The following is a 19,073-nucleotide window of genomic DNA, read 5'->3' as shown; positions in this document are numbered from 1 at the left end:
CCTCAAAAGTCCACTGGATAGCATATGAATGACACCAGGACTTTGTTTTGTTCAGTATTACATTCTAGTGTCTGTAACAGCGCTTTGCATTGAGAAAGCAATTAATAAGTATTTGTTGAGTGAAGTCACATTCTTAATAATAGTGCATCTCAGGAAAATCATGAAAGCCTGTTGAAATAAATTTTCCCTAGCCCTTTCAAATTAGGTAATCATCACTTCATAATTACCCTGGTTTGGGAGGTTCCCAGCATTAGCCCAAAGTAGTTCTATCCTAAATGTTCCTAACATTGGTTGTGACGGGCTTAATCCTCCTCTCGTGAATCACTTACAAAAAGAATGGTAGGTTGGCACCACCCAGAAGCACTTGCACGTGTGAGAACCAATGGGAGTTGTAACAGGAAATACTTCAGCCTGCAGTACTGATAGTAATGTGCGGCACCCAGATCACTCTTTTTATCTGCAGTTCCTTATTAAGATCATACAAGGTTCCTGAAAACAAATATAAATTATGTGCATATGCATATATATATGAGTGTAAGCTTAAAAGAAAATAAGCTTTAGATTTGAAAATTAAAATGTGAATGGATATTTGCCTTTTCTTCATTGTCAAGGAATTGGTGAGTTGTTTTTCAATTATTTTCCTTTTAGTGCTTTGTCTTCTAGTGCTTGTGAAACTTACTCTAGCATGTGGGGAGGAATGTAGAGGGTGCATAAATGTAAAATGATTAAAACTTAAGCTGATAGCACTACTAGTAATGATACTTTGTTCTAATATTTACAGGCTACCGTCACGGCAATTACTGAAAGACGATCATAGATTTTTATGTAATATTTGTTTAGCTTGAGCAAGTTTTCCTCTTTTGTAAGGACTGGAGGGAAACCTTGGAAAATTTCATAGAAAATCCTTTCCAAAATGTCGAAATGTAAAGCTGTTTAACATGCTGTTGACGTTAACTGTCTGACCAGGAAGTACTCCGCTCAAGCCTCACTTATAAAACTAAGTGTCTGCAATAACTTCCTTTCTTGGGATGAAAGTACTTGATAAGCTGGGTGGTGTTCTTACAACTTGAGTTCAGTTTTATCTTTCCTGTGAGTAAGAGACAGCTTTTTAAAGAAAGCCATCTCTGGAGCAAATTTATTGATTGCTGTCACTAAATAAAAAATTTTTAAAGTCTTTAACATATTTGAATGGAAATATAGGACATGTGTTTGAGGTGATCTACCGCGAGTAAGCTTACTCAGCATTTATTTTATTATAAATATGGCTTCATATTTTATTATAAATACAGTTTATATCTAAACATTGCTAATGAATGGGAGTAATTTAAACTTTGTTGAATTTTGTGTGAATGTTTATGCTTTTGCTCAAAGTCTAGCTGAGAGTATTCAACCTCAAAAGTTGTTGGATTCATATGCTCTATTTATTTTAATTTGTAGTTTGATATTCTACAAATAAGTATTAGGGTTGATTTTTCAAAGCTTAGGCTTGTTTATTTTCCTTTATTCTGGATAAGTAAAGTAAATGTTCAACTGCCAATAAAATATCCAATCTTTGCAGTAGAGTCTCTTAACAACAATATAAAACTTAAATATACTAAAGATCATCTTTATTAGATGCTGTAGCCTATGGTAATGGATGATATTATTACTATAAAACAATATCCCAAAGTTAAGCTGTCCAAAACGGCACACTATTCATCCTGCAGTGCTTTAAAACTATGACACTTCTTCCCACACACAGAAAGAAAACAGGATAGAAAGCAGAAAAATATCTTGAATATAATTTAGAAACAGAAAGATCAGACTATCTGGTCACATTTACTGTGTTTTGTAATTTTTTTGAGTACATGGGATTGGTTACTTATTAAACTATGAAAATAAGACAAATAAGATAACTTACGAGACTGCTCAGTTCATAAAATGAGACTTGAGCTAATAGGCAGGTAGATACTTTTAAATTTGATGTCCCATAGTTTATACATTATAGCTAGTGCAAAACATTTTATTAATTGGAAAAGCTACTTTAATAGTTTTTTTTTAAACCAAGTTCCTTAGGCTGATAGAACATGACTGAAATGAAATATATAGGCTAATATAGAACCTGATATTCAAAACATGTTTTTTGTACAAATTAGTTCTTACATATAGGATGCATTTTTCATTTAAGAAACATTTCTGTGGCTATTATTTATTGCAGGGGAGGATTGTATCCACTACATAAGAAAGAGAAATTTAAACTTTCAAATAATCTTGGAAATGTGATGCCTTGTAGTTTGTGCTTTTGTCCTTAAGATTCATAAATATTAAAGATTTAAATGTACAAATTGTGTGAATTTCAACTTTTGTAAATAAAGAGGATTTTTGTGATGCTCTGAATGTTATACTGGCTGCCCACAAGTATGCAGTCATGGTTTGAATGGGGTAGGACAGAGGAAGTGGGAGGGGCTTCACAGTGACAGATTATTGCAGATTATATGGCTGCTTGCCGAAACACCCCTAGTCAAAGGGAAAAGTGGAAGTTGATAACTACATCCTATTAATTCGTGCATGTTTTTTAACCAGTTCTAACAGTTAGCTGGTTTCATACACAGATGACAAATTTTACCCTCCCAAATGACCAGACTTGTGCCAAACCTTCTATTTTCTGGTTTCTGGGATCATATTCCTTATCTCTAGTCTGCAAAGATCACACTGACCTTTTTGTGGAAAGCCATGCATTAGCAAGAAAAAAGAAGGAAAGGGAGGCAGAATTTAAACCTATGACATAGTATTTCCAGGTTAAAACGTATTACAGAATGCAGATATATGGATGCTGTCCCATCAAATTTAGGCTGTGTAGTAACCTATTAAAATAATTTTAAAAGATCATCTATTGTGAACAAGTGTATACTTATAGATTGTTCTGGTTCAGCTCACAAATTGAGATTCTGTTGCAACATAAAAGGAAGCCTTTGTGGAAGAAATATGACATCTGTGCCCAGATACATAAGGAGGGAATTACAGTGGAGGTTTATTTTTAGAAGTGTCTTATGAATATATGTTTTGTACTAAGAAGTATCATTGAAAGATTAATTTCACTGCTAGAAATTACACAAGTTGTTCAGGTCACTGAATAGTCTAAGAAAATACTTTTTAAAACATTTCATTGTCACCAGTCAGCCTAGTGAAGCCTTAAACTGGCCCATCTAAATAGTAGCACTTTGGTTTTGTTTGTTTGTTTGTTTTCCTGTGACCAAATTCATAAAGATGCTGAGACCCTGTCACTGCCTTCAGACAGTATTGTTATGTCATCCTGAAAGAAAAGATAATAAAAGTCCAATTCATAGCTGTGTCTTCCTGTGCTTTAGGAACAGAATACAATGTTTTCAGTGCAAGGAGTCAAGGAATGTGTCATTTGTGGCACTGACCAGTTCTTAGAACTGATGTTCCTCTCTTGCACAGTGAGTGACATGTGCAGCTTCCTTATATTTACTTTTGGTTTTGGTCACAAATATTTGGGGGTGGCAGTTGAATCTAATGATATTATACGAGGATGCCAGATGAACATGTCTGCCATGTACTAGTTTTACAGCCTTGCACAAATCTCTTTAGTCTCCCTGAAACTAGTTTCTTCAACTGTGAAATAGGAATTAATTATAATCCTTACCTTATATTATTGTTGTGAGGATTAAGTGAGATAATGGATGAAAATCAAAAGGTTGGCCACAGATTGTAAAAGATGAGCTTGGAGGCTAATAATTACGCTCATTTTTGCTATTTTGAGCTAGACTAATTTTCATTAAGAGCGCCGTCAAAAAAATGGTCACAGGAAGAGATATAATAAAACATGAAACCATGTACAGATAATAGAATCCGTTTTATAACAGAATTTTTTTTTAAAAAAACATGAGCACATGAATGAAATCTGTTGACCTTATTTATTATGCTGTGTTTTGTTTTGTTTTTGTTTTTTTGGTGGTACTGGGGATTGAAACCTTGAGCCTTCACATTGAACAACATCTGCAGACACTTTTTTTTTTTTTATTTCTATTTTGAGACAGGGTCTCACTGAGTTTCTAAAGTGCCCAGGCTGAGGTTGAACTTGTGAACCTTGTGTTTCAGCCTTCCAGTTTGGGGATTACAGGCATGGGCTACCATGCCCAAGTTCCTCATACCATATCATATGCTAAGCACTCTAAGGGGATCAGAGGAAATAGGGTGTTGGAGCTGACTAAATTTAATAAGTATTAGTCAAATTGATTATACAGTTGGATAAATTTAGCTTTGGTAACATTTTTTTCTTTGTTTCACTTCAGAGAATTTCCTCCCAATTTGTCAGAACAATTCAGGAAAGCAGCATGGCACAGTGTTGATTTCTAAAATTTGTTTTCTCAATAAGAGCGTGTTTTCAGGAGTGGACTGCTAGCAAGGAGTTAGGACTGTGATTTAAGATTTTAGATTGCCTAAAACACAAGGGTTTTTTGTCTTTTTTGTTTTTTGTTTGTTTGTTGTGCTTTGTTGTTTTCTTTGTAGAACCAGCCAACAGACAACGTATATTTGAGTATAAAAAAATGTCTCTCTGCTCCCACTTCTCGAGATTTCCTTCCTATATTGGATCAGTTAATTTTGTTCTTGAACTGAAAACGTTACAGCTAATTCTTACATAAGCTGTTTTTAGGGGAGATGTTCACAAAGCACTTGTGAAATTTGGGGAGCACCTGCAGTAAACTGAAAAAACAAATTTCAACACTATGTTTGAAAAATACTTAGCATTTGTGAACATGTTTTTAGAATTTAAAATATCTAGGTGTTGATCTGTAGTATTAAATCCTTTGCCTCATAGCCACTCTTAAACCAGTCTATGTCTCTTGCTTGTTTCTGGTAATCCCTAATTTTACATTCTCAACATTGCTGCCAGAGTACATTGTACATCTCTCTGTGCCCCTCTGGCCTCCTTCCTGGATTGCCATATATGCTCCTTCTAGCATGTCACTCCTTGTGGCAGAGAGCATCAGTAGTTCTGTTTTCTACTACATTACTTCTTCCTGACTTTCAACACCCTTTCTAATCTGCCCTCCATTTATCCAGTTTCATTTCCTGTGCTCTTGGGCCCCTTTCAGTTCTTTTGAAGTTTGTCTGTGAAACACCATACTCAATCCAGTCTGTGCCTTTGGAACTTACTATTTTTAGCCAAAAAGCCCCCTTCCAGAGCTTCTCTCTGCTGACCCAAGTCTTACCTTTCCTTCAAAGTGCTGGATCAAGTTTACCTGTGTGTGAAATTTTTCCTTTTTCTTCAAACTTCCAGGTGACTTTTCCCCACCCTAATCCTGGTAATGGAACCCAGGGCCAAGGGCATGCTAGGAAGGGCTCCACCACTGAGCTACATCCCAGCTTTTCAAAAGCAGGATCTCACTAATTTACCAGGCTGGCCTCAAACTCTGGCTCCTCTTGCATCATTCTCCCAAGTGGATGGGATTATAGGAATGTACCACCATATGATTTTTAATTTAGCAAAACAGCAAACAAAAATATCTGTAATGTTGTATATCATTCTTGTCTGTCTTCATCAAACATTTTGCATACAAGGATCCTGTCATTACAGTTAAATCCTTCACAGTTCCTATTGCTGTGATACCTAACTTCAATTTGAAGGAAAAGAAAGTAGCTCTGTTGCATCATGTTTACCTGAAGTCAAAGTCAGTAATTCTAGTAATATTAAAGGGGAGTTTTAGAATATCTATTTACAGTTTTAGAATATTTGCCTAATGCTTTAGGTCTCTATTGATGGTTAAGTATAGATGCAGCCAATTATGCCATATTCTTCGTTCATTTAGTCAGTAAATACTTAGCTTCTACTTATGTCAAGGTTGGTGCTAGTTCTGAGTAGAACCTTAGTTACTTGGCTAAAGCAGTGCTGTAAGGATCTATACAGTGCTAGGAAAATATGTAGAAAAGTCACTGAATTTTTTTGTATTCTAATTCTTTATCCTAATAATACAAACCACCTATTGTTTATTCCTGAGTATTCCTCAGCCAGTAAACTAGGACTAGACATTTAAGCTCATTACCGCAAAGACAGTAATAATAATTGCTGATTATGGAATGCTTGCTATGGAGTGCCATGTATTACAGTATATTCTTTGTGAGTATTTCAACCACTGTGGCTTTTATGTGCCCTTTATGTGGCTCTTCCCTGATGTTCAGAGTTAAGTGTTTGCCCAAGGTCAGTAGCAGAACCTAGACCTAAACTCAGCTCTGTGCCTGTCATGCTGTTCTACCTCTCGTAGTGAACATTAGAATTCAGTAACCCTGGGAAGTTCTGCTCTGTGAGTGCTAAGGTTAAGTCCAAGATCCTATTCACATACGACAAGAAAAGTTGATTAGATAACACACAATGATAAAAAGTTATGGAGTACTCATGAAATTATGAATTAGTCAATGCAGTTTAAGATTTTTTTTATTTTTTTTTTTTTTGTCTTTTTGAGGCAAGGTTTCACTACACCGTGCAGGCTGGCCTTGAACTCACTTTGTAGCCCAGGCTGCTGTCATTTGTGGCAATCATCCGGCCTTAGCCTGCCAAGTTCTGGAGTTACAGGCATACGCCACCACGCTTGGCTTTAGGATTTTAAAAAAATCACTTTAAGTGTACAAAACATAAGTAGTTTTCTCCGCTGAAATAATCATTGCACATTATTCTATATTCCACAGTGACTTTGTGGGATGTAACTGTTCTCACTTTATAGATAAGACTATTTTATGTTGAAATTTGAAATAAAATCCACTACTTTAAAGTATGTAGTTCAGGTTTTTAGTGTATGCATAATGTTGTAGCAATCATGACCATGATCCTAATTTTGCAACATTTCCATTGCTCCTAAAAGTAGCTCCATACTTATTTACAGGCACTCCCAGTTACTCTAGCCCCTTGCAACTAGTCATTTACTATCTCTGTGGATTTTCCTGTTCTGAGCATTTTGAATCAGTGGAATGAAACAATGTGGAGCTTTTGATGTCTGACGTCTCCATTTAGCATATTATTTTCAGGATTCCACCATGTTGTAGTATGTGTCAGTACTTCATTTCTTTTTGTAGCTAAGTAGTATTCCCTGTGTAAGTATACTACTTTTTGTTTATTCTCCAGCTTATGGACATTTGAGTTGTTTCTCCCTTTTGGTGATTATGAATAATACTGTTGTGGATACACATGACAAGTTTTTGTATAGACATGTCTTCAATTCCCTTAGGCACCTGTTTTGGAGTGAAATTACTCACAGTTACTTTTGTAAAATAATTCAGTTGAAAACACTTTTGAATGATTTTTTGAGTCATTTCGTCATCACTTCCTATACACACATATACATAAAATATATACATAAGATATTGTTTAGTTAGCTAGTGTGTTTCCCAGATCTTTTCTTCAGAAATAAAACAAAGGCAAACTTAAGCTCAGAGTCTAGGCAAGTAATCTTGAGTTCCAAATGAATAATGTGAATTTAACATTGCCTGCTACCTTGAAAGGGGCTGTGATAAAAGAAGAAAGAAAAGAAAGGGGCCATGGAGAACCAATAATGAAGATTCGTACTGCTAGTCATCTTCAATTAATGATATTAAGAAATATCCAGCCAGGTGTGTTGGTGCACACCTGTAATCCCAGCACTGCGATGGCTAAGGCAGGAGGATCACTGCAAGTTCCAGGCCAACCTTGGGCTAGTGAAAGCAAGGCATACCTGGGTGTATGGCTCGTGCCTGTATTCCCAGCACTCCGGAGGCTACTGAGGCAGGAAAACCATAAGATCAAGGCCAGTCTGGGCCACACAGCAAGTTCAGGGCCAACCTTGGCTGCATAGTGAGACCCTGTCTCAAAAAAAAAAAACCAAAAATTAAAAAGTAAGTGAAAGTAGTATATACAGGCATCAATTCCATAACAAATTCTCTAGTACTTTCTATACAAGAAGGAGAAAGAGATTTTCTGCAACATGGGATGATGAACTTTGGAGACAGAATTTGAACTAAGTCTTGAATACTGACTAACTTTTCAGTCTGTGTGGTGAGACATAATCAGTGTATTTTTAGCCTAGTTCAGACATCATGAACAAAGTGTTAGATACTTAGGGACAGTGGCAAATCAAAGGCCTTTGAATCACATACCAAGACGTTTGCACTTTGAACAGTAGATAGTGGGGAGCCATTTAAGGTATTTGAATAGAAGAGAACTATGCAATCAGAGCCTTTGAAATACTACTCTGTCCATGGTTTGTACATGACTTAAAGGAAAAAAGACGTTGGAAATGAGAACTTGGACTAGTAGTGAGGTTCTGGAACTAGGACGGCTTTAATAGAAAAGCAGCTTGAGAGATTTATCGCAGGCATTAACAGCTTGGGAGAGGGAGTGCAGGCACTGGAGCGTATCAGAGATGAACAAGAGGAAGTGCGGAGAAGAGGCCCAGCACAGATGTGTGCATGTGAAGAAGTGAGAGAGGGCAAGCCAGCAGGGGTGCTTGGGAAGGAACTCATGGCAGGACAGCGCCACAGAAATGAGGAAGCAAGGGCCTTGCAAGGAGAGGCTGCCCGGCAGTTGTGGAAGGTATGGCCTGAGAAGACTCCTGCTGGCTCTGGAGATGAGCAGGTTGGAGCTAGTGAGCTTATTCGCCCCAAAGCATCTTGCTGTCAGAGAGGTCCTCCCTTCTTCCCTCAGTAAACAATCCCTTCAGCATTCTGCCGGCCGGCCGATGAGGATTATAAAGAGAAGGCAACTAAAGATTTAAGGGGGGCAAAAAAGAAGGACTAAAGGAAATGTGATGGTCATCAGATAAATGATTAAGAGGCTTGCTGTTATTGCTAGATTGAGGAGGTTAACCTGCAAAGACTGAGTGATGGGAACAGAGTATTAGAGAAATTTTGAGGTAGAATGCAGAGAAGTTGAGGAAGCGTATAAAAATGGCTTCAATTTAGAATGTATAATATTACTTAGCAGTACTACAGATAGACAAATCAGAATCAGAAAATACCTGGAATTACCTTAGTAAAGTCTGTCATGCCATCCTAAATACATGGTTTGTTCTTTTAGCTGTGTATTGAACATATCCTTGCTTTCAAATGCATTCACTTTCTAATAGCATAGCTACATGATGTAATTATATAGAGTATTAGTTAGGCCTGTTAAGTCCCCATTTCTTGTAATTACTCATACTGTGTATTTTGAACACTAATAATAATGGAAAATAAAATACATTATTTTGTTTAAAAGTTAGTTCATAATCTTCAGCTTAAAATTTTTATGCAGATACTTTATTCTTCCTAAAAGATGCCCCAAAATAATATTTTGTATTTCCTGTAGGATATTAATCTGTCAGTAATCTGTTCCATAGTATAGCAGATACCATGATAACATTTTAATCTTTACAATTAATAGTTAAAAGTAGTGGTGAACTACTTTTCATTTTGAAATTTAAATTCCCTGTTTTCAGATATTCTAACAAACAGTTCCTTATCAGTTCTAAACTTGAGGTTTCCCAGTAATGAGACTTGGTAAACGCGTAGATACAGCAGCTAAGGTTTCCTTCATTTCCTTTAACTTTTTCCTCTTTCCAGTGAAAAAGTGGGAAATCCCTGACCCAAGCAGTTCTTCTTACATACTTTTTAATAAGTATATAAGCAATATAGTCTTTTTGCCTTAATCAATAGAAAATACATGAGTAATTAGAAAACAAAATATATATTATATTCTCAGATATATTTGGACATACAACTTTCCAGACTTACATTAGATAAAGTACTCCTTAATAGTAATTAAGATACTTATATCACATATATTGTTTTGCAGGCCACCTTTTCTTCTTACTTGGACACCGAGTAACAGATAGTCATCTATCTCGAAAATATACTTCTTCCACCTCACTTTAAAATTGCACCATATGGATATTTAAGCTGGAAGCATTTCCTTCTTGGTATTTATTCTCACAAGTGTTCTGAATAACTTCTTAGTCATCCTCCCTATCTGCAGTACAACTCTAGTTTTCTGTCCAGTCACAAGAAGATTCTACAGCAGATGGGCCCCAAGAACTTGATTCTCTGAGTAGTCTTTTTTTTTTCTCTCTCTCTCTCTTTTGTTAGGGTGGGTGCACTCCATCATTATACTTTGTTGCTTGACGTTGTGTCTCCTCCTTTCTGCATTCACCAGAAACACAAGCACTGAGGTCTCACAGGTCCGTCAAGCAGCAAGGGCTAGAAAGAAAGCATACTCATCTCTTGAAACTCATCTCTGATGCATACTTATTCCTTGGCCTTCATCCACTCCCATCCAGCTCCCACTACACTTAATGCACATTAATTATACAGGATGCCAGGCTTCATTGTGACATTTTTGTACATGCACATAACATACTTTGTTCATATTCATCCTGCCATCTTTTCTTTTCCCTCTCTCCCTCTCTTTCTGATCTTCCTCTTCTCTAATGGTCTTCCTTCTATTTTCATATCACTCCCCCTCCAGGTTCCACATATAAATCATGTGGGACTTGTTTTTCTGAGCCTGGCTTATTTCTCTTCAATGATGTTCTCCAGATCCATCCATTTGCCTTCAAATGACATGATTTTGTTGTTTCTTATTATATATATGTTCCACATTTGCTTTATCCATTCATCTGTTCGTGGGCTTCTAGCCTGCTGCCATATTTTTAGTATTGTGAATTGTGGCGTGACAGGCATAATAAACATGTGTTTGCAGGTCTCTATGGTACACCGACGTTAACTTCTCCAGTACTGTATGTGGCAAGGTGTGGTATAGCTGGGTCATATGGTAATTCTATTTTTACTTTATGGAGGAACCTCCATACTGATTTCCATAGAGGCTGTACTCACTCACATTCCCACCAGTGGTGTAGAAGGGTTCCTTTCCCCAACATCCTTTCCGGCATTTATTATTTTTATGTTCTTGATGATGGCCATTCTGACTGGAATGAAATGGAATCTCAGTGTAGTTTTGATTTGTGTTTCCCTAATAGCTAATTATCGGCTATTTATACTTCTTTTAAGAAGTATAGTATCATTTGTTCTTTTGGTGTTTCTTGAGTTTTTTTATGTATTCTGGATATCAATCCTCTAGCAAAGTTGTTTCCCCATTCTGTAGGCTTTCTTTACTGTGCTGATTCTTCCTTTGCTTTGCAAAAGGTTTTCAATTTGGTGCAATCCTATTTGTCCACTTTTACTATTCTTTCCTGAGCTGTTGGAGTCCTATTCAGGAAGTCTTTGCCTGGGCTTGTGTCTTGAAGTGTTTCCTCTTCCAGCAGTATATTCTTCTAGCAGCTTCAAAGTTTGAGGTCTTATGTTTTAGTCCCTTTCTTCTTACAGTGCTTATTTTGAATTTTTTGTTATTATTGTCACAGTTTTACATCCAGAACTAGAGAAATGTTGGGTTTGTGCAAAGTAACTAATTGCTACAGTCAATGTGTATTTCTTGCCCCCCCCCCCTTTGCCAGTACTGCTGTTGAACCCAGGGTCCTGTGGCTACTAGTCATGTACTCTACTACTGAGCTACATCTCTACCTCTTTTTAAATTTTATTTTGTGTCAGGTCACACTAAGTTGCCTGGCCTTCATCTTGCTATCCTCCTTCCTCAACCTCCCAGGTTGCTGGATTACAAGTGTATATTACTACACCCAACTTGTGCTCATTGTCCAAGGGCTATAGATCAGTGTCCTTTTTTAACCTATTGTTTTAGTTTTTAAGTTTCTGTTCTGATCTTATCCTGAACTATGGATATTTTCATTCTCATATTTAGTAGAAGCTGCTACTGAAAAGTAGATATAGCTCAGTAAAATTAGTTTTTTTAAACATTTAATGACTAGGTGATTGAATATACTAAGCTTACAAAATTTGTTAGAGATCCTTAACTGCCTAACACTTTGGAAAAACATCTTAACACTGTAATTATCCTTGACAAGGTGAAAGGGTGGATGGGGATTAGGAGAATAAGATGAATGAAGACATATGCTGAGTGATTTAACCAAGGACAAAAAAAATGAAGTGTAAATGTAACAGGAGGGCTCCAGACATGAAAAGCAAGAGAAACAATCTTAAGTATGAGAAAGTAAAGTACTATTATTTTGAAAGCCATAATATTATTAACAGTATTAATAGTGTTTATATTCATTGATTATTTATTTTGCAGTTCAGAGGAAACTACCTTTCGGGAAAATTTTTTACACTAGTTTCAAATATGAATTATGACAGAGGGTTGTGAAAATGGTAAAAAGATTCAAAGATTAAAAAGTTCTAACTGCCATGTACCTTTCATGCTATTTTAAAGTGTTAATGCCAATACCATATTTCTTAGCTGGCATTTCTATCGCTGTCATAAAATGAATCAGTATTGTTGATGTGAACACTGCTTCTCCCTCGTGAACCAAGAAAGATGGGGTAGATGTGTTAGAATGTGGTATTCCAGTTTATACCTGTGCTTTTTATATGATAACTGAATAGCCAACTGTGTAATTGCCTTCGTGGAAACTAGTGGATTATATTTACTTTGATACCCGCTTTCCCCTTATTTTAAAAGAATCAAGAGTTTTAATTTTCATATTTTAGAAAATAAGAAAACAACTTGGAGAGTGGACAAGAAAAAGGGCAAAGTAGTACATGACAGGCTCTGGGAAGAAATGAGCAAAATCAATCTAAGCAATAAAAATGAACAGATTGAGCCAGGCATGGGAGTGCCCACCTCTAATCCTAGCACTTGAGAGGCTGAAACAGGAGGGTTGCCACAAGTTTGAGGCCAGCCTGGGCTACGGAGCAAGACTTGGCCTCAAAAAAAAAAAAAAAAAATTGAAACCAAACCACATTGATGTTCTAAATTTGTTAAGTCTGCAGGTTTATGGGGTTTTTTGTTTGTTCGTTGTTTGTTTTTATCTTGTAGATCTTAGAACAAATGCTAATAATTTTTTTTATAAAACTCTCAGCGTTTAAACAATTTTTTATCTTAAATTTCCATCCTTCATTATGGTCTTTAAGAACTTTCTTTAATTATTGTAATGGTTTATTTTGGCATTATTTGGGTACTTTATCCTAGAATATGCAAATGTACCTAATATAGGTCCATACACATTCAATTTTTTTGTGTGTGGTACCGGTAATCGAACTCAGGACCTCACACTTGCCAGGCAGGTGCTTATGCCACTGAGCTAAATCCTCAGCCCTAACCACTCAATTTTTTGTTTGTTTGTTTGTTTGTTTGTTTTTCTTTTTGAGATAGGGTCTCACTATGCAGTTCAGGCTGGCCTTGGGCTCACTTGTAGCCCAGGCTGGTTTCTAACTTGTAACAATCCAGCCTCAGCCTCCTGAGTGCTAGGATTACATGAGTGCGCCACCACACCTGACTCAATTAATATTTTTTCTTTTTCTTTTTGTTTTGTTTGTTTGTTGTTTTTGTTTTTTTGTACCAGCAATCAAACTCATGACCTCGTACTTGCCAGGCACGCACTTACACCACTGAGCTAAATCCCCAGCCCAATATTTTTAAACTGTTTCCTAGGCATTCTAATTTCCAGGTTTAATGTAAATTATCACCTATATGTAATACACTGAGCCTCTTGATTCCCTATAAAAAATGTTTGCTTTTATTTAGTGAATTTACTCCACTGTGAAGTGCTACCTAGAAGGTATCAATAGAGCTGGAAGTAGCCACTATGTAAGTTTTTTGAAACCTAAGGAATTGTATCTGAATTTGTATGAACATTTCAGAAGACTAAGGTCTTGGAACAGAGTAACACCAAATATTGTATGCATCATGTTTTACTTGTTAATAGTGCACAAGTCTAAAATGCTTTATTAAAGGTGTTATCTGAGTACAGAGTCCACTGTTTCTGTGGATGGTAATTTTCTGACTTCTATTATTTCACATTTTGAACTAAATGTACTACTTTACTACTTGTATAAGGAGATCTTTCCAACCTTCCAGAAGGAAATACCAACTTTATCAACTTTTGTGAAAGGATCAGATTCAGCATCATTTTGTTCCATATCGCATTTATATAATAGTATCTGTTAACAAATTAGAACAGAATCTGTAGCTGTCAGTTGATTGCTCCCTCATGTATCTGTTTCCCTGGCGGTGCCAGGATTCCCCTGCTATCAAAGCTGTCTTTTCTCAGTGTTCCCTTCTACCTCTGACCGTCTGTAATTTCAAACTAATTTCAGTTGAAAAAATGAGTATTTGACCAAACCAAAACAGTGAGAATATTAAGCAAGTAAATGAGAGATTGTGGAAGGGCTTTATTAACATGCTTTAGTAGACTCTTTGATAAAAATCATATTAAAGCCTGTGAGTGTGAAAGGAAGAGCTTTGAAAAAATGAAATCAAGTCTTGGTCCCCTCTTTTCCCCTAAGTTGTTTTAGTTTGACCACCACACGTTTCTCGCACACCTGGTCAACACTGCCTTTCTAGGATGACTTTAGCAAGTTAGTCACTCCTTTTGCATTAGGATTCATTAAAACTTCTAACTTCAAATTTTAAGTGTATCAAAATATTTCTGTTAATTAAAACTTGGACAGCTCAACTAATATTTGAGCCTAATTTCAACTCATAGAAGTAAATAAAAATAAAAGAAATATTTATGAGGCAGTCTAGGAAATATATTATTTTTACCTTACATGTGATGACATTAAAGAATTTTTTTTTTTTTTTTTTGCGTTTTCCTTTTTATTACCGGGGTACCGGGAATCGAACTCACGACTGCGTGCTTGTAAGGCAGGCACTTATGCCGCTGAGCTAAATCCCCAGCCCCGACATTAAAGAATTATTGTTAAATGTTTAAGTATACTTAAGGCATGGTTATGTTTTTTTTTAGTTTTTTTATTATTTTACAGAGGATAAAACAGAATAAAACCAATATAAGAGATACAGGACTTCAAAATATTATAAAATCAACAGTAGTTACTATAATGCCTTTTGATATCTTCAAAATAGCTTCAAATAACTTCAGACATAATAAAAATCAAACAGAACAGAATAAAATAGAAATAATAAAAACAAAATAATGAATGCAATAAAGGATTTCAAAATAAGCCAATAGTAAATCCAAAATTGCTACCATATTATACCTTGCTATCTTTGAAATAGCTCCTCTTTGCCTTCGAATTTAACATAATCTAACAAAACAAAAGAGAGTAAAACCTAACCCAAGAAAACAGTGGAAATGATATAGGACCTCAAAGCAGGACCATAGGGAGTCAATAATGGCTACACCCCTCAGAAAGAGACCCCCCCCCCAGATGCCACACTGCATACCGCTATCCTCTGAGGCTATGATCAGACCATTGGCCCTTGACTATAGTGTTAATGAAACACCAGAGCACCACAGGCATCCAAGTGCATTTCACCTTGACAGCTATGGTCACAGCTTGTTTCCCCGGATAAGCTGATCACTTACAGCCAGCAGAAGGGTTTAGTACCCCTTGCTTGCCAGCCCTTGTTCCAGAAGGGGCTGGGGTCCAGCTGTTCCCAGTCCAGCGGTGGCCTGCACATGGCACTGGTTCCCAGACTGGGGTTGTTTGCTGGCATGACCATTGTTCTCTCTCCCCTCAGTTGGCAAATGGCCAATTGTGTTGTTTTGTTTTGTTTTTTTTTAAATAGTTCCAGGGCTGAGGATTTAGCTCAGTGGCATAAGCACCTGCCTTGCAAGCAGGCAATCATGAGTTCGATCCCCAGTACTGATTTTTTTTTTTTTTTTTTTTTTTTTTTTTTTTTTTGTCTTTTTCATTTTTATCGGTACCGGGCACCGAACTCACGACTGCCTGCTTGCAAGGCAGGTGCTTATGCCGCTGAGCTAAATCCCCAGCCCCTTGTAGTATTTTTTTTTTTTTGTCTTTTTCATTTTTATCGATCCCCAGTACTGATAAAAATTTAAAAATTAAAAAAAAATAGTTCCTTATTTTGTGTGTGTGTGTGTGTGCACGCGCACGCCCATGCACACACACTTGTGGCAATGGGGAGACAGTCCAAGGAGGGCCTCGTGCATGTTAGGCAAGTGCTGCAACACTGAGCTATATACTCAGACCCAGTTCATACCTTTTAAATATATTTTCTGAGTATTTATGGATGAAATTATACATGTAGGAATTATTTTAAAATAAATGAGGTGGGTACCCCCCCACTGCTAAATTTGACTGGCTTTGAAATAAATAAATAAATGAGGTGGGAAGTGTGTGGTCCATGAGGTGACGATAGTTAAGAGTAAGCACAGGCAATTCATTCTCCTCTTTTCTTGTGTTTAACATTTCCATAATAAAAAATTTTCAAAAAATAACATTCAGTACCATCTATGAGGTTTGTAAACCATTTAAACGTCTCTTTGTAAAATCAAACAAAAGCATTACCTTCAAATAAGTAACACACAGGTTCCTTTTCATAAAAGAAAATCTTCTTTTCACAAATTTTCTCTTCATAATCCATATTTCTGATTCTCTCTTTGCTGTTGGAAAAGAGCTATTAAAATTGTTACATGGTGTAAAAAGAAAGCAAGGGAAAGAACAAATCACTTTATTGTGCCCAGAATGAATTGTATTTCACTATTTTTACTCTTTTCTCTCCAATCTGGCAGAATTTTTTGGTTTTTTGAGGAGAAGAGACAGGGTGGATACTGCCAACTTATTACTATATTATAGAATTACTACTAGCTCTTTCTCCATTTTATCACAAGCCAGTCTGTGAATATACTCAGAAATGTATGGAAAGTACCTAATGGTTATTTTCCTTTTTCTGTTTATAATTTATTCTCTCTGGAGGTCAGTATACTGAAGTTCCATCTTACTCATTGGTAAAACACTCATTTTGTGTTTTAAGAGAAATAAATGCAATTCTTTCATGTCACAACTAGTATGTGAAAGTGATGATTTTTGATAGTCGAAATATTAATAAATTGACCACTATCATGTAAGATGTGCTTAAGTATGCAGAGTGATTTAGTACTCCAAAATTTAAAATTGTTAAAAATCTGGGAAAGAAAATTTCAGAGTAAAAATTGTGAAGCACTGTATTCCTATTGGAAGAATCTGCAGGAAAATGCACCTAAACATTCAATAAATATCTGTACTTCACAGCCCTATGATATGATTCATTACCCAGATTTAAAGGTAACAGTGTTGCAAACCATCCAGGCTAGGAGTTATGAAGCCTTAACTTCCTCTAATGCAGTACATTTGGGAATGGAGTTTTCTGGCAAATTGAATATTATGGAGAACAGAGAGTTTTCATTCACTTCAGGCTCTTGTCTGGTTCCTCAGCGTCTCTCTCTCTCTCCTCCCTGCTGGGCCTCTTTTCAGTGCCTTCAGAGTTAAGTTTCTAAAAGATGATTCTGATCATCGTTCACTGGCTTCAGAAACTCCAGTGTCACAGCGTGGTTCGTGTGAAAGTCCAAATTGCCTCAGTGTAGCACCTACAGTCAGACTTCCACACTGATCTTCTCCCAGTTGTGAACTATAGCCCGGAGCACTCCAGACTCTTTGCTGATCCCAGGGAATGCTGTGCTTTTCTTCCACCATTGTGGTTTTAAATGCCCTGTTCTTCCTGCTCAGGATGGTGTTTCTCCTTTTTCCTATCTCATCCTGTAAGACCCTGCAGAAAGATCACTTCTTTGAAGCCTTCCCAGTTCCTCCAGACAGGGCTAGTTATTCTTTCCTCTGTTTCACAGACATCTTCATTATTACACTTTTGCACTACATTTAAGCATTTGATGTTATCCCCCTTCTATTCATTCATTCATTCATTTATGAAGTATTACTTGAAAAGTTACAGTATTCCTCTAAAGCAGTGGTGGCAAACCTGTGACATGTATGCCACAGTGGGTTGTTATCAAAAGCTCTAGAAGGTTCACTATCACTGCTATAAACTGTGTGCTTATTACTGGATTTACAGTAATAATTAAAACAGTCATTGTTGGGCCAAGGATTTAGCTTAACTGCTTAAGTGCCTGCCTGGCAAGTGTGAAGTCATGAGTTCAATCCCTGGTACCAAATAAAAGAAAACAAAAACAGTCATTGTCTCTCCCTTTTGTTATGGGAGGTCAGATATGCATATGTTAAATTAAGAATGGCAAGACAAGTGTGGTAGTATATCCCTGTAGTCCCTCCTGAGGTGAGAGGATATAGAGTTTGAGATCAGCCTGGACAACATAGTACAATCCTGTTTCAGAAAAAAAGCAGGGGGCAGGGTAAAAAAAATCTATATAGTTGCCATTGTAGCATGTGCAAAGGTGGGATCCCTACCCAGTACCTTTTGTACGGTACCACCCCATCCCACCAGCACAGAAGCTAATGCCTCACACATAGGAGCAACCCAGTAAGTTATCACCTGAATGATGAACATATAAGCATACCTGAAGCACTTAGATTGTTTTTAAATGAAACTATGTTAAGATAATTGTGTATCCACACACAATTGTTAAGAAATAGTATAGGGATCTCTTGCACCATTTGCCTAACTTTTCCCAACAATAATATCTTATAGTACAATATCACAGTATTCTTAATATTTTGACTTTCAAAAATCACCATTGAATGGATGTTGCTACAGTTTCCCAATCTTGTGTAGATTTCTTTCATCTTGTACTTTCATGTGTGTGTATTTAAGCCCTTGAAATTTTTCTTTGCTGTTGGTGTGCGTCACCATAGTCAGGATTAAAAGACAGTTCTATCACAGGACGGTATTGCCACACCTACTTCTCCCCACCCCGCCTTATGCTCAACTCCAGCAACCTCTAATCTGCTCCCCATATCTAAAGTTTTGTCATTTCAAAGATGTGATACAAATAGGAAAATATGGTTTGTACCCTTTGGGAATTGACATTTTTTTTCACTAGTATAATTTCCTGGAGAATCATCCAAGTTATCATGTGTATTAATAGTTATATATTTGTATTGCTGAGCAATGCTCCATGGTAGGGATATAATACAGTTAATCATTTATCCATTGGAGAACATCTGGGTTGTTTCTTCTTTTTGGCTATTATGAATAAAAGTACTATGAACATTCATGTACAGGTTTTGATGCAAACACAAATTTCTAGTTCTCTGGGGAAAACACCCAGGAATTCAGTTGTTTG

General features: G+C 36.6%; 1 protein-coding gene across 1 annotated transcript in view; it reads left to right on the top strand.

Moving 5' to 3' along the window:
* Positions 1 to 446: 446 nt before the first annotated feature.
* Taok3 (TAO kinase 3) overlaps positions 447 to 19,073 on the top strand; it is a 171,112-nt gene continuing 152,485 nt past the window's right edge. Inside the window, exon 1 of the mRNA XM_013141872.3 lies at positions 447 to 617. The gene's annotated coding sequence lies outside the window, so the exon portion shown is untranslated. The remainder of the gene's footprint in view (positions 618 to 19,073) is intronic.

This window comes from Cavia porcellus, unplaced genomic scaffold, assembly GCF_034190915.1.
Source record: "Cavia porcellus strain 051 isolate PalLab524CR breed Dunkin Hartley unplaced genomic scaffold, mCavPor4.1 scaffold_16, whole genome shotgun sequence".
NCBI classification, from domain to species: domain Eukaryota; kingdom Metazoa; phylum Chordata; class Mammalia; order Rodentia; family Caviidae; genus Cavia; species Cavia porcellus.
Note: the sequence above shows the minus strand (reverse complement) of the source record. Positions and strands in the feature narration are given on the sequence as shown.